This window comes from Loxodonta africana, chromosome 1 (genome assembly GCF_030014295.1).
Source record: "Loxodonta africana isolate mLoxAfr1 chromosome 1, mLoxAfr1.hap2, whole genome shotgun sequence".
In the NCBI taxonomy this organism is placed as follows: domain Eukaryota; kingdom Metazoa; phylum Chordata; class Mammalia; order Proboscidea; family Elephantidae; genus Loxodonta; species Loxodonta africana.
In genome coordinates this window covers 198,402,499-198,416,023 of record NC_087342.1, presented here as the reverse complement: position 1 = coordinate 198,416,023, position 13,525 = coordinate 198,402,499, and the positions used below count along the sequence as shown (strand labels likewise).

The window sequence follows — 13,525 nt, the reverse complement described above, 5'->3', positions numbered from 1 at the left end:
CTTTACTGGATTCTAGGTTCCTTTATTTAAGAACAAAGTGATAAGTGATGTGGGGATTAAAATGTAGAGCATCACTGAAGTTCACCTTCCCTCTAACCAGTTACCCCCAAATCCCTACCCTCATTGTTTGTGTTCCCAATTCCTTCTTTCCTTAATGAATGAAGAACTTAACCCCAAAAGCCGTAGTACAAATCACAGGGTCCTATTTCCTCAGCTTCTCCCCTTTGTTCCCCCCACCCCCACCCCTGCACCTTAGTCTGAATGCATGGGAGAGCCCATTGGGGTGACCTGGACAGAGAGGTAGGCTTCCTCTTCAGAGAAAGGGACCGGGGAGTACAGAGAAATAAAGGGAGAGCCCCCACACCCTGGGATACCAAAATAGGGCCCTGGTGCCAGAGGTAAAGACACTGGTCCCCCTGGGAAAAGGGACCCAGCAGCCTCAAAATCCTCTCATTGGAAGTAGTCGCAACTGATCGTTTGCTGGTCTGACGCAGGTTACAGAACCACACTTGGGCCACATCCTTCTCAAGCCGGAACTGCTGGGCGATGTGGCCGATCAGCTGCCACGAGGGTTTCCACCACTACAGGAACAGGCTGTCCAGGCTACCTCTCTCGGTTCTCAATTCTTGTCCATTTTCTCTTTCGGACCTGCTGCTGGAAGATCCCAGTTTTGCATATCTCCTGGAGGTTTCGTTGTTCTCCTCCTCCTCCAACCACTTCTGTAGCACGGGCCGCAGCTCACACATATTCTTGAAACTCAGCTGCAGAGCCTCAAAACGGCAGAACACCTTCCCAAAGAGAACCCCCAGGGTGAGCCCCACATCAGCCCTGCTATACCCCGGAGTGATCCTCTTTTGCTTTAAGAGTTTAGCAAATTGCTCGAGATTTTTCTGTCGAGTTTTGATACCCTGGGACCCCTCGGGATTGTCATCCATCTTCTCCTTGTTCAACTTCAAGGGACCAAGGGTGGCAGCTCGGGTCTCGGGGGAGGTCCCGTCGGAGTTGCTCTCAACCCCGGCTTTCACCTCGCCCTCGGGCTGAGGGACCTCCAGGCCACCTTGAGGCACCAGCCTCATGCCAATCTGAGATCCATACTGCCACAGAACTCGTTCAGCAGAGGGCATGGGGCAATGCCCTACACCTTGGCTCCCAGCCCAATTCCTGGCCCCCCTGGGGTACCTTGGAAGTTCAGCCTGGTGTGAGGGTCAGCCCAGCCTGGCTCTGACCCTGGCCCCCAGGGGCCTTCCTCTACACCACCTGCCTGGTGGGGGCCAGAAGGCAAAGTCGGCAGCCAAGTGTCTCGCTATGGGGAAGGAAAGTGTCCCAAGCCAGGGCCTGGTGACAGGAGTTCTCTCTGAGGGACTGTTCCTGAAATGTTCTTTTTGACAATGAATGAAACACCATTCCTCTTCAATTTGTCATTCCCAGCATAGTACATCATTTGATTGTCTAATTCAAAATGGGCAATACCAGTCCATTTCAGCTCACTTGTTGTTGTTAGGTGCCCTCAAGTCGATTCCCTATGTAGGACAGAAGGAAACATTGCCCTGTCCTGTGCCGTCCCCATAATCATCATTATGCTTGAGCCCATTGCTGCAGCTACTGTGTCAATCCATCTCATTGAGGGTCTTCCTCTTTTTTGCTGACTCTTTACCAAGCATGATGTCCTTCTCCAGAGACTGATCCCTCCTGATAACACTTCCAAAATATGTGAGACGTAGTCTCCCCATCCTTGCTTCTAAGGAGCATTCTGGTTGTACTTCTTCCAAGACAGATTTGTTCATGCTTTTGGCAGTCTGTGATATTCTTTGCCAACACCACAATTCAAAGGCATCAATTCTTCTGTCTTCCTTATTCACTGTCCAACTTTGGCATGCATATGAGGGAATTGAAAACACCTTGGCTTGGGTCAGGTGTACCTTAGTCTTCCGGGTAATATCTTTGATTTTCGACATTTTAAAGAGGTCTTTTGCAGCAGGTTTGCCCAAATTTGCAAAGCGTCTTTTGAAGAAAGCAAGAGGTTCAATTCACTAATGCCTAGGATATTGATGTTTATGCATTCCATTTCATTTTTAATGATTTTCAATTTTCCTAGATTCATACTTTGTATATTCTATGTTCCTATTATTAACAGATATTTCCATCTGTTTCTTCTCATTTTGAGTCATACCACATAAGCAAATGGAGGTCCTGAAAGCTTGACTCTACCCACATCATTAAGGTTGACTTTGCTTTGAGGAGGCAGCTCTTCTCTAGTTGTAGTTTGAGTGCTTTCCAACCTGAGGGGCTCATCTTCCAGCACTACATCGATGCTCTGCTGCTATTCATAAGATTTTTAACTGGCTATTTTTTTTTCAGAAGTTGACTGTCAGTCCTTCTTCTTAGCCTGTGTTAGTCTGGAAACTCTGCTGAGAACTGTCCACCATGGGTAACCCTGCTGGTATTTGAAATACTGGTGGCGTAGCTTCCAGCATCACAGTAACATGCCAGCCACCACAGTATGACGAACTGACAGATGCATGGGGTCAAGTATGCTAGTCTTTTCAATTATTGGACTAAATGTAAAGCTAAGGTGTTTTTAGGTGATAAATCTCAGCTTCGGCAATGGCAACTTCGAAGATCAATGTAACTTCTGGGGTCTTAAAAGCTGTGAGCAGCTGTCTAAGATATAACTATTGGTCCCTACTTGTCTTGAACAAAAGAGAATGAAGGCAATCGAAGACTCAAAGAAGAAACCACAGTAATCCATAGGGCTAATAGCCCATAAAAACCATGGCCTCATCTAGCCTGAGACCAGAAAAACTAGATGATGCCCAGCTACCACTACCAGCCATTCTGACCAGGGACACAATAGAAGGTCCTCGATAGAATGGGGGAAAATGTAAACAAAAGTCAAATTTCTACAAAAAAGATGAGATTTACCAGACCAATAGAGACTAGAGGAACCCCTGAAATGATTGCCCCAAGATATCCTTTGAACTTGGAACTGCAGCTACTCCTGGAAGTCACCTTTCACCCAAATAATAGATTGGCTTATAAAAAAAAAAAAAAAATCACCCTCGAATACTGTGCTCACATAAATGATCAGCTATATGAGACTAAATGGTCAGAGGAGGGGCAGGGAAGGTAGATTAATGGAAACAGAATGGAAATAATGAAAATGCGAACACATTTTGAAAAATGCAATCAATGTCACAGAACAATTTGTATAAAAATTGTTAAATGGGAGTCTAATTTGCTGTCTAAACTTTCACCTAAAACACAGTAAAATATTATTAACAAAGAAAAAGATCAATGTAACTAATGGAGAAAGACCAATAAGGAACCTTTTAGATTCTGATTTGAATTAAAGAATGTACACACTTACCCTTTCAAAATCATATTCAACAAAAGAATATCCAAGCACCTGAACTAATGTGGTTAATCACACATTTCCTCTAAATTGAACTGTGAAATTAAAAAAAAAAAAAAAAAGCAATTACAAAAATGGCACTTAAGCATGACTTTTGTGAAGATTCTCTCAATTACCCAGCTCAGGAGTTAGCAAACTTTTTCTGCCAAGTGCCACCTAGTAAATATTTTAGGCTCCGTGGACCAAGAGGCAAAATCAAGGATATTAAGTAGGTACTTACATAATAAAGGAAACCCTGGTGGCATAGTGGTAAGAGCTATGGCTGCTAACCAAAAGGTCAGCAGTTAAAACACACCAGGTTCTCCTTGGAAACCCTGTGGGGCAGTTCTACTCTGTCCTATAGTGTCACTATGAGTCAGAATCAACTTGATGGCAATGGATTTGATTTTTTTCATATACAATAAAAAGGATCCCTGGGTGGTGCAAATGGTTAACACCCTCGACTGCTAACAGAAATGTTGGAGGTTTGAGTCCAGCCAGAGGCACCTCAGAAGAAAGACCTGGTGATCAGCTTCTAAAAAAAAAAAAAAAATTAGCCACTGAAAATCCTATGGAGCACAGTTCTACTCTGACACACATGTGGTCACCAAGAGCTGGAGTCAACTCAATGGTACCTGGTTTGATTTTCTGGTTTATGCCTTTTTAAAGACGTTGCTCAATGGGGTGAGTTGCAGTAAAAAAAAAAAGTGACAGAAAAATTGTGGCAATCAGCTGCCTGTACAGCAGCTCCTGACCTGAACTCTGCGTCAAGAACCCTGAGTTGTGTGCCAATGCAGCAGCTTTCTTAGCCTGAAGGAATTATTGCCTTGCCACTTTTACGGGAGGACCCCTACTGCTAGGCATTGCTTTCGATAATTGATGGTGCTGGTGATAAATTTGTTGTTGCTGTTGATGATGATTTTTTTTTTTTTTTGCTTTATTTTGACTTTTTGTTTTTTGCAGACACTGAATTACATGCTCCTTTTAATAAAAGTTCTGGGAATACATACTAGATCCTTGATTAATATTTGTGGAATGAATAAAAAGGGACACATGGTAAATCCATTTTAAACAAGTCATCCTGCAAGAGCAAGTCTGAAGCAAAACTGTGAAGATGACCAAGGTGTCTTCATCACCTGCCCCTAACAACATGAACCTCCTCAAATGAGGGTGACAGGTCCTCTTCCCCACCTTTGCTCAGCCCCCTTTCCAGGGCTTCTCTCATCTGTTGGACTCTCTCTTCTTGACCCATATTTTGGTTGGTTGATCCCATCCACAACTCTCTCTCCCTGGGCATCTCCAGCTGGGACTAGCCTCACAATACTGTTCTGACTAATGAGAAGAAGCCTCTTCAGTGGGGCATCTAGGAAACTGCTTTTGTAGTTAAAAAATTTTTTTAAAAGGCCCATTTGACACACCCCATTTGCCCCTTCTTTTTATGGGTTTGTTGTGGATGGTGCTAGAGTAGGATGTAGGACTAGACAGATGATTAACCTTAGCTCCAATGTTACCTCCTAGAAGATAGTAGAGTCAATAGAAATACCAGGAAACTTCTCCCCATTGAAATAACTATGTATAATAACCTCTTAGTTACTTAGTGCTGCTATAAGAAAAGTGCCACAAGCGGGTGGCTTAAAAAAAAAAAAAAGAAAGAAAGAAATTTACTTTCTCACAGTTCTGGAGGCTAAAAATCCAAATTAGGACACTGGATTAGGGGAGGGCCATTCTTTGTCAGTAGCCCTTGGATTTCATTGGTGTTCCTTGGCGTCTGTGTGTGTCTTTATGTTTATTCTTTTCTTTTTATAACTCAGAAGTAATAAGGCTCAGGACCCATTGTACTCTGGTATGACCTCATCCACATAAAAAAAGAAAGCCCTATTTCCAAACAGGATCACATCCACAGGTACAGAGGCCAGACTATGATATATATTTTGAATTGAGGAGGTGAGAAATAGTGAACAAGGCTTTACAGAATCTAATAAAGAATTTTTATAAATCTCTATACCAATGGGTCAACTTTCAGGAGCTTGTACCCTGGATTAGATATTCTTGATACAGTGATTTACTAGTTTCTGAGGTCGTTTTTACCCACAAAATTAGAGCTCTTAGCCATCTAATAGGCTTTGGAAACCAGCATTGTAAACCATCTCAGGAAAGCTGTCATTTTCACTGTTGAAACACAAAAGAAAACTTCAGTCCAGAAGTTTGAGCACCGTAGGTTATCAGCCTTAGAATTTTATGAAAAGCTGAAATGAATTTTTAGTCTATGCTTCCTCCTTTGTTCTCTAATTCGGAACTCTTCTCATGATGAGCTCCTCCCCTACCATTGGTCTCTGCTTTGCCTGGACTGCTGAAGTAATATCTACTGCAAAGGGAACTGATGTTGGTTGAAAGCCTCTATGCACTGGCTTCAGATCTCCCAGCTACCCAGCAATGCTGGTAAGAGATTACACATGACATGGAAGGCTCCATAAGCTACAAGCATGCCTGTCTTCTGCCTGACAATCACACTTCAGAGCTGGAAGACATGACAATGATAGGTTACAGCAGGAGCCATTGCCAGAAGCATGTGCCCCTATTAAAAATGAATTCTTGCATTGCTCCAAGCTCCCTCTCCATAGCTGGAAACTATTATTTTTTATGTGATAGCAAAAACGTTATTCTGACACTTTCTCAGACAAATATGAAAATGGCTTAAACTGGGAGGAAATGTGTCATAGGGAAGGCTTTGGAGCCAGAGACAGAGGTTGAATCTTACTCGCCAGCTCCTCCACTGAGTGGTCTGCTGAACAAATTGCCTAACCTACCTGAAAAAATGGCAAAGCTAACACCTAAAGGGCATGCATGTTCTGAAGGTTAGAAAGGTTGGATAGAATAAAGTACCAAACACAGTGCTGGGCATACAAAGAGTGTTGAGTAAATTAGTTATGCTGTGTATATTATTTTTTAAATCATTTATTATTTGATGAGGGAAATCTGGTGGCACAGTGGTTAAGTGCTATGGCTGCTAACCAGAAGGTTGGCACTTTGAACCCACCAGGTGCTCCTTGGAAACTCTACGGGGCAGTTCTACTCTGTCCTATGATGTCGCTATGAGTCAGAATCAACTCGACAGCAACAGGTTTGGAGTTTTTTTTATAGTTTGATGATTTGTGTTAAATGGACCCAGCATATGAATATATGAATAGGTTTAGCCCTATTGATCTTGAAGAACAGGCACAACATTGGAATAAGAAAATGTGTGTGTGTGTGTGTGTGTGCTTCCTTTTTTAATGTGTGCACACTGGTAATTGTCCTTAGAAAACTTGTTCTTTTTTCTGTACAGTAATTATAAATTGGGAGTTATTCAGTAGTAAGGCCATGTAACAATTTAGAGCACAGTAGCCAGGAGAAACAATCCAGTAGTTCCTTTGAATAAGGGTATGCAGTGCAGACCAACCATCTCCTACATTACATTAACATAAGGCTGGTTGTGCCCCTTCTACAAATTATATCTGATAAAAGACTTTAAAACTTTGTACGAGTTTTTCAGTATAAATGTTTTTGCAAGAGAAAACAGCATGAAATCATGTCCTATCTAAATTTTGGCATCCAGGAAAGCACTGGCAGAAAAACATGTGACACCTGGAAATACCTGGAACCTTAGGAAAATACTATTCTTTTTAGGCTGGCATGCTACTAAGCAAGGGAACAAGTGAAATTTACTTCACAATGGCCTGTTTTTATACTTATTTCAAATGGCAAATTAGAAACAAAAATACCATACGTGATGTTATTATTCATTATGGCATACATTTTTTCAGCTTATGAGCACTTTGTATTCTTTTTTTGAGTTATTCTTTTGGGGAAAAAATACATATTCATTGTAAAGTAAATTCAACTACAGAACAGTGCAAAGAAGAAAGCAAAAATCATGCAAATTCTACCATATAGAGATTATCTCTGATAATGTTTGATATCTACACTATTTCTAGCCACCTCTCTAGGTATATGTGTATACACACATACACAAACACATGTATATATATACCTCTCTTTATCTGTTCTGTATGGCTCAACATAATACATTATGAGATAGTATTTGCATATTGTTCTATAATCTCTTTTCACTCAACAATATGATGTGGACATCCTTCTATGTCAATAAATTTAGATATACTTCTTTGTTTTACAAAAAATATGTCTAAAGAACAATATGCTGCTTTAGAGAAAAAAACACTTTAAAATAAATTCAATTTCAATAAATTACTAACAAATTTTTCTAGTGTCTTTCAGCTATATATTTGTGCTCACATGTATATTTATTTGGGTATTTATAATTTATGTTTATTTATTTTAAAATATTTTTGCATTTAAATATGAAAGGCACATATCTCCCTCTGATTCCTGGTTTCCGTTTCTGGAGGAAACACACATCATTTACTTGCGTAGCCTAGAAACAGCTTACCAATAGTTAGGCAAATGCGTATACATATATTCTTTCTTCCTTATACAGATGGTGGCACACTAAGAAATACAAAAAGGTACAGCTGAAAAGCCAAGATAAAAACAGTAATAACAAATAGAAACATGGTAGGTTTATACCAAACGTAAGTAATTACATTAAATATAATTGGACTAAATGTTTCAATTAAAAGGCAAAGATGATTTACCATTGGATGGAATTAAAAAAAAATAACCAACTATATTCTGTTTACAGAAGACACATTTTTTATTTTTAAATAATTTTAAACTTACAGAAAATTTGTAAGAATATACAGTAAACTTTTATTTTCATCCTTATAGGTCAGCAGTTGCAGTGGTTTGGCAGATGTAGACGGGGCTTTGCTATACCAAGCTGAACTCCAGGATTTTGGTCCCATTTACTTCTGTTACACAGGTATTCATTCTCAGTCCCTAACAAAGTGTATCAGCTATCTAAGGCATAGTCTTCTTATTTCAGATTAAAGTAACACATTTAAAGACTTTACCTGAGTCATGCTCATTAATATTTCAATGTCTAAGCCAAGTCATATGGCCAAACCAAAAGCCAACAGGGTAGGGAAGTACACTCTATCCACCATGATTAGGTGGGGAGGTGTAATTCTATCACAGGAATGGAGGGAAGAACTGGGAACAAATATCTAATTTAGTGCACTATACAAAACCAAAGGAAGAAGTATTAAATAAAAGCATATTAAACTCATTAACATTAAAATCAGAAATCAGACAGTGATAACTGCCTTCGGCAATACTAGCTAATGCAGTACAATAAATAAAACAATGAATATAAATATTAGGGGGAGAGCCCTCCATTTTCAAAGTAACTATTGTTGCTTTTTATCACATCTTTAATTTTTATTTATTTATTTTTTATTGTACTTTACATGAAGATTTACAGAACAAACTAGTTTCTCATTAAACAGCTAGTACACTTATTCTTTTAGGACATTGGTTAACAACCCCATGACATGTCAGTACTCTCCCTTCTCAACTTTGGGCTCCCTATTACCAGCTTTCTTGTCCCCTCCTGCTTCCTAGTCCTTGCCCCAGGGCTAGGGTGCCCCTTTAGTCTCATCTTGTTTTATGGGCATGTCCAGTCTTTGGCTGAAGGGTGAATTCCAGGAGTGACTTCTTTACTGAGCTGAAGGGTGTCCGGAACCATACTCTCAGGGTTTCTCTAGTGTCTGCCAGGCCAGCAATCTGGTCTTCCTTTTTGAGTTAGAATTTTGTTCTACATTTTTCTCCATCTCTCTGTCCGGAGCCCTCTATTGTGATCCCTGTTAGAGCAGTCAGTTGTGGTAGGTGGACACCATCTATTTGTATTGGACTTGGTCTGGTGGAGGCCATGGGAGATGTGGTCTATTAGTCCTTTGGACTAATCTTTCCCTTGTATCTTTAATTTTCTTCATTCTTCCTTGTTCCTGAAGGGGTGAGACCAGTGAAGTATCCTAAATGGCTGCTCACAGGCTTTTAAGACCCCAGATGCTACTCACCAAAGTAGAATGTAGAACATTTTCTTTATAAACTATGTAATACCAACCAAGCTAGATGTTCCCAGAGACCATGGTCCCCACAGCCCTGAACCCAGCAATTTGGTCCTTCAAGGAGTTTGGGTGTGTCTATGGAGCTTTCATGACCTTGTCTTGTACAAGTCGTACTGGCTTCTCAGTATTGTGTACTGTCTTACCCTTCACCAAAGTTACCTCTTATCTATTGCCTATTTCGTGTTTTTCCATTCCTACTCCTCCCCTCCCTCCTAACCATCAAAGATTATTTCTTTTGGTGTGTAAATCTTTCCAGTACAGTAGTGGTCTCATATTATATTTGTCTTTTTGTGATTGACTTATTTCACTCAGCATAATGTCCTCCAGATGCATCCTTGTTTTGAGATGCTTCACAGATTCATTGTTGTTCTTTATTGTTGTGTAATACTCCATTGTGCGTATGTACCACAGTTTGTTTATTCATTCTTCTGCTGATGGGCAGTTGGTTTGTTTCCATCTTTTTGCTATTGTGAAAAGTGCTGCAATAAACATGGATGTGCATATGTCTATTCGTGTGACGACTCATTTCTCTAGGATATATTCCTAGGAGTGGGATTGCAGAATCACATGGTATTCCTATTTCTAGCTTTCTAAGGAAGTGCTATATTGTTTTCCAAAATGGTTGTATTATTTTGCATTCCTACCAGCGGTCCATAAGAGTTTCGATCTCCCCACAGTCTCTCCTACATTTGTTATTTCCTGTTTTTCTGATTTGTGCCAGTAATATTGGGGTGAGATGGTATCTCTTTGTGGTTTTGATTTGCATTTCTCCAATGGCTAGTGACCGAGAGCATTTCCTCATGTGTCTATTGGCCACTTGAATGTCTTCTTTGGTGAGGTGTCTGTTCTTTTGCCCATTTTTTAATTGGATTGTCTTTTTGTTGTAGAGGTGTTGGATTTTCTTGTAGACTTTAGGGATTAGACCTTTGTCTGATTTATAATAGCCAAAAACTTTTTTCCCAGTCTGTGGGTTCTCTTTTTACTCTTTTGGCTAAGTCTTTTGATGAACCTAAGTGTTTAATTCTTAGAAGATTCCAGTTATCTAGCTTATCTTCTGGAGTTTGTGTGTTGTTGGTTGTGGTTTGTACTCTGTTAATACCGTGTATTAGGGCCCCTAGTATTGATCCTATTTTTCCTTCTGTGAACTTTATAGTTTTTGGCTTTATATATATAGGTCTTTGATCCATTTTGAATTAGTTTTTGTATATGGTGTCAAGTATGGGTCCTGTTTCTTTTTTTTTTTTTTTTTGCAACATTGTATTTAATATTCTGAAGATATATCTACAAGGTAGCCCACCAAGAGCCTACGTTTGCCTAAACTAATGATGTTTCTCAAAGTACCAGTGCACCATGATTTCAGGTTGTGCACAGAATATTTTAAAATAGCTCTATATGTATTTATTTTAATGTGTATTAGAAACAATATAGACAGCACATCAAACCCATTATTTCATTAGTTTTATTGTTTGTTGTTGTTGTTATTAGGTGCCATCGAGTTGGTTCCAACTCATAGCGGCTGTATGCACAACGGAAAGAAACACTGCCCGGTCCTGAGCCATCCTTACAATTGTTGTTATGCTTGAGCTTATTGTTGCAGCCACTGTGTCAATCCACCTCACTGAGGTTCTTCCTCTTTTCCGCTGACCCTGTACTCTGCCAAGCATGATGTCCTTCTTCAGGGACTGATACCTACTGGCAACATGTCCAAAGCATGTAAGATGCAGTCTCGCCATCCTTGCTTCTAAGGAGCTTTCTGTTTGTACTTCTTCCAAGATGGATTTGTTTGTTCTTTTGGCAGTCCATTGCATATTCAATATTCTTCGCCAACACCACGATTCAAAGGCATCAATTCTTCTTCGGTCTTCCTTATTCGTTGTCCAGCTTTCACATGCATATGATATGATTGAAAATACCATGGCTTGGGTCAGGCGCACCTTAGTCTTCAGGGTGACATCTTTGCTCTTGAACACTTTGAAGAGGTCTTTTGCAGCAGATTTACCCAATGCAATGCGTCTTTTGATTTCTTGACTGCTGCTTCCATGGCTGTTGATTGTGGATCCAATAAAATGAAATCCTTGACAATTTCAATCTTTTCTCTGTTTATCATGATGTTGCTCATTGGTCCAGTTGTCAGGATTTTTGTTTAGGATGAAGGCAAAATTTTTTTTTGAAAAGTGAACCTGTTAGAAGTCTATTAATGTTGGAGAGGCTGTGGAGAGAATGGAACACTTCTACACTGTTGGTGGGAATGTCAAATGGTACAACCACTTTGGAAATCAATTTGGCGCATCCTTAAAAATCTATAAATAGAACTACCATACGATCCAGCATCCCACTCCTTGGAATATATCCTAGAGAAATAAGAGCCTTTACACGAACAGATATATGCACACCCATGTTTATTGCAGCACTGTTTACAATAGCAAAAAGTTGGAAGCAACCAAGGTGCCCATCAACAGATGAATGGATAAATAAATTATGGTATATTCACACAATGGAATACCACGCATCGATAAAGAAGAGTGAGGAATCTGTGAAACATTTCATAACATGGAGGAACCTGGAAGGCATTATGCTGAGTGAAATTAGTCAGTTGCAAAAGGACAAATATTGTCTAAGACCACTATTATAAGAACTTGAGAAATAGTTTAAACTGAGAAGAAAACATTCTTTTGTGGTTACGAGAGGGGGGAGGGAGGGAGGGGGGAGAAGAGTATTCACTAATTAGATAGTAGATAAGAACTAATTTAGGTGAAGGGAAAGACAGCACACAGTACAGGGGAGGTCAGCACAATTGGACTAAACCAAAAGCAAAGAAGTTTCCTGAATAAACTGAATGCTTCGAAGTCCAGCGTAGCAGGGGCAGGGGTCTGGGGACCATGGTTTCAGGGGACATTTAAGTCAATTGGCATAATAAAATCTATTAAGAAAACATTCTGCATCCCACTTTGGAGACTGGTGTCTGGAGTCTTAAGCACTAGCAAGCAGCCATCTAAGATGCATCAATTGGTCTCAACCCACCTGGATCAAAGGAGAATGAAGAACACCAAGGACACAAGGTGATTACGAGCCCAAGAGACAGAAAGGGCCACATGAACCAGTGACTACATCAGCCTGAGACCAGAAGAGCTAGATGGTGCCTGGCTACAACCGATGACTGCCCTGACAGGGAACACAACAGAGAACCCCTGAGGGAGCAGGAGAGCAGTGGGATACAGACCCCAAATTCTCATAAGACCAGACTTAATGGTCTGACTGAGACTGTAAGGACCCCAGTGGTCATGGCCCCCAGACCTTCTATTGGCCCAGGATAGGAACCATTCCTGAAGCCAACTCTTCAGACATGGATTGGACTGGACAATGAGTTGGAGAGGGATGCTGGTGAGGAGTGAGCTTCTTGGATCAGGTGGACACTGGAGACTATGTTGGCATCTCCTGCCTGGAGAGGAGATGAGAGGGTGGAGGGGGTTAGAAGCTCGTGAAAAGGACACAAAAAGAGAGAGTGGAGGGAGAGAGTAGGCTGTCTCATTAGGGGGAGAGTAATTTTTTTATCAAGGTGTATATGGGTTTTTGTGTGAGAGACTGACTTGATTTGTAAACTTTCACTTAAAGCACAATAAAAATTATTTAAAAAAAAGTAGACTAGTGATAAGTAAGATAAATCAGATGCATAAAGTGTATATAATATGATTTAATATTTGTAAAACAAAAAATACTACTTTTGAGCATGAATGGATATAAAATTGCTTGTTAAAATGTGTGTTTGAAAAGGAGGGTGAGAATGATTGCACAACTCAAAGAGTGTAACAGAGTCACTGAATGGTACATGTAGAAACTGTTGAATTGAAGTGTGTTTTTCTGTACATATTCTCAACAGAACAACAAAATAAATTTTAAGAAATGCAAAAAAAGTCTATTAATATTATATACATAATAGCAGGAGTCTTAGGATATGGCAAAATTGAAAACGTGATACTTGAATACCTATAATTTCTGAAATGCTAGATAATCAGTAAGCCACTGTTGTGTGTTGAATTGTATCATTCCCCAAAAGATACATCCCCATCCTAATCCCCAGTAGCTGTGAATGTGACCTTGTTTGAAAATA

At 40.1% G+C, this 13,525-nt stretch overlaps 2 pseudogenes; both read right to left on the bottom strand.

Annotated features, from left to right (window-relative positions):
• Positions 1-252: 252 nt before the first annotated feature.
• Positions 253-746, bottom strand: LOC135227267 (POU domain, class 5, transcription factor 1-like; annotated as a pseudogene).
• Positions 747-771: 25 nt separating this feature from the next.
• LOC100675707 (POU domain, class 5, transcription factor 1-like) lies at positions 772-4,643 on the bottom strand (annotated as a pseudogene).
• Between the last annotated feature and the right edge of the window lie 8,882 nt (positions 4,644-13,525).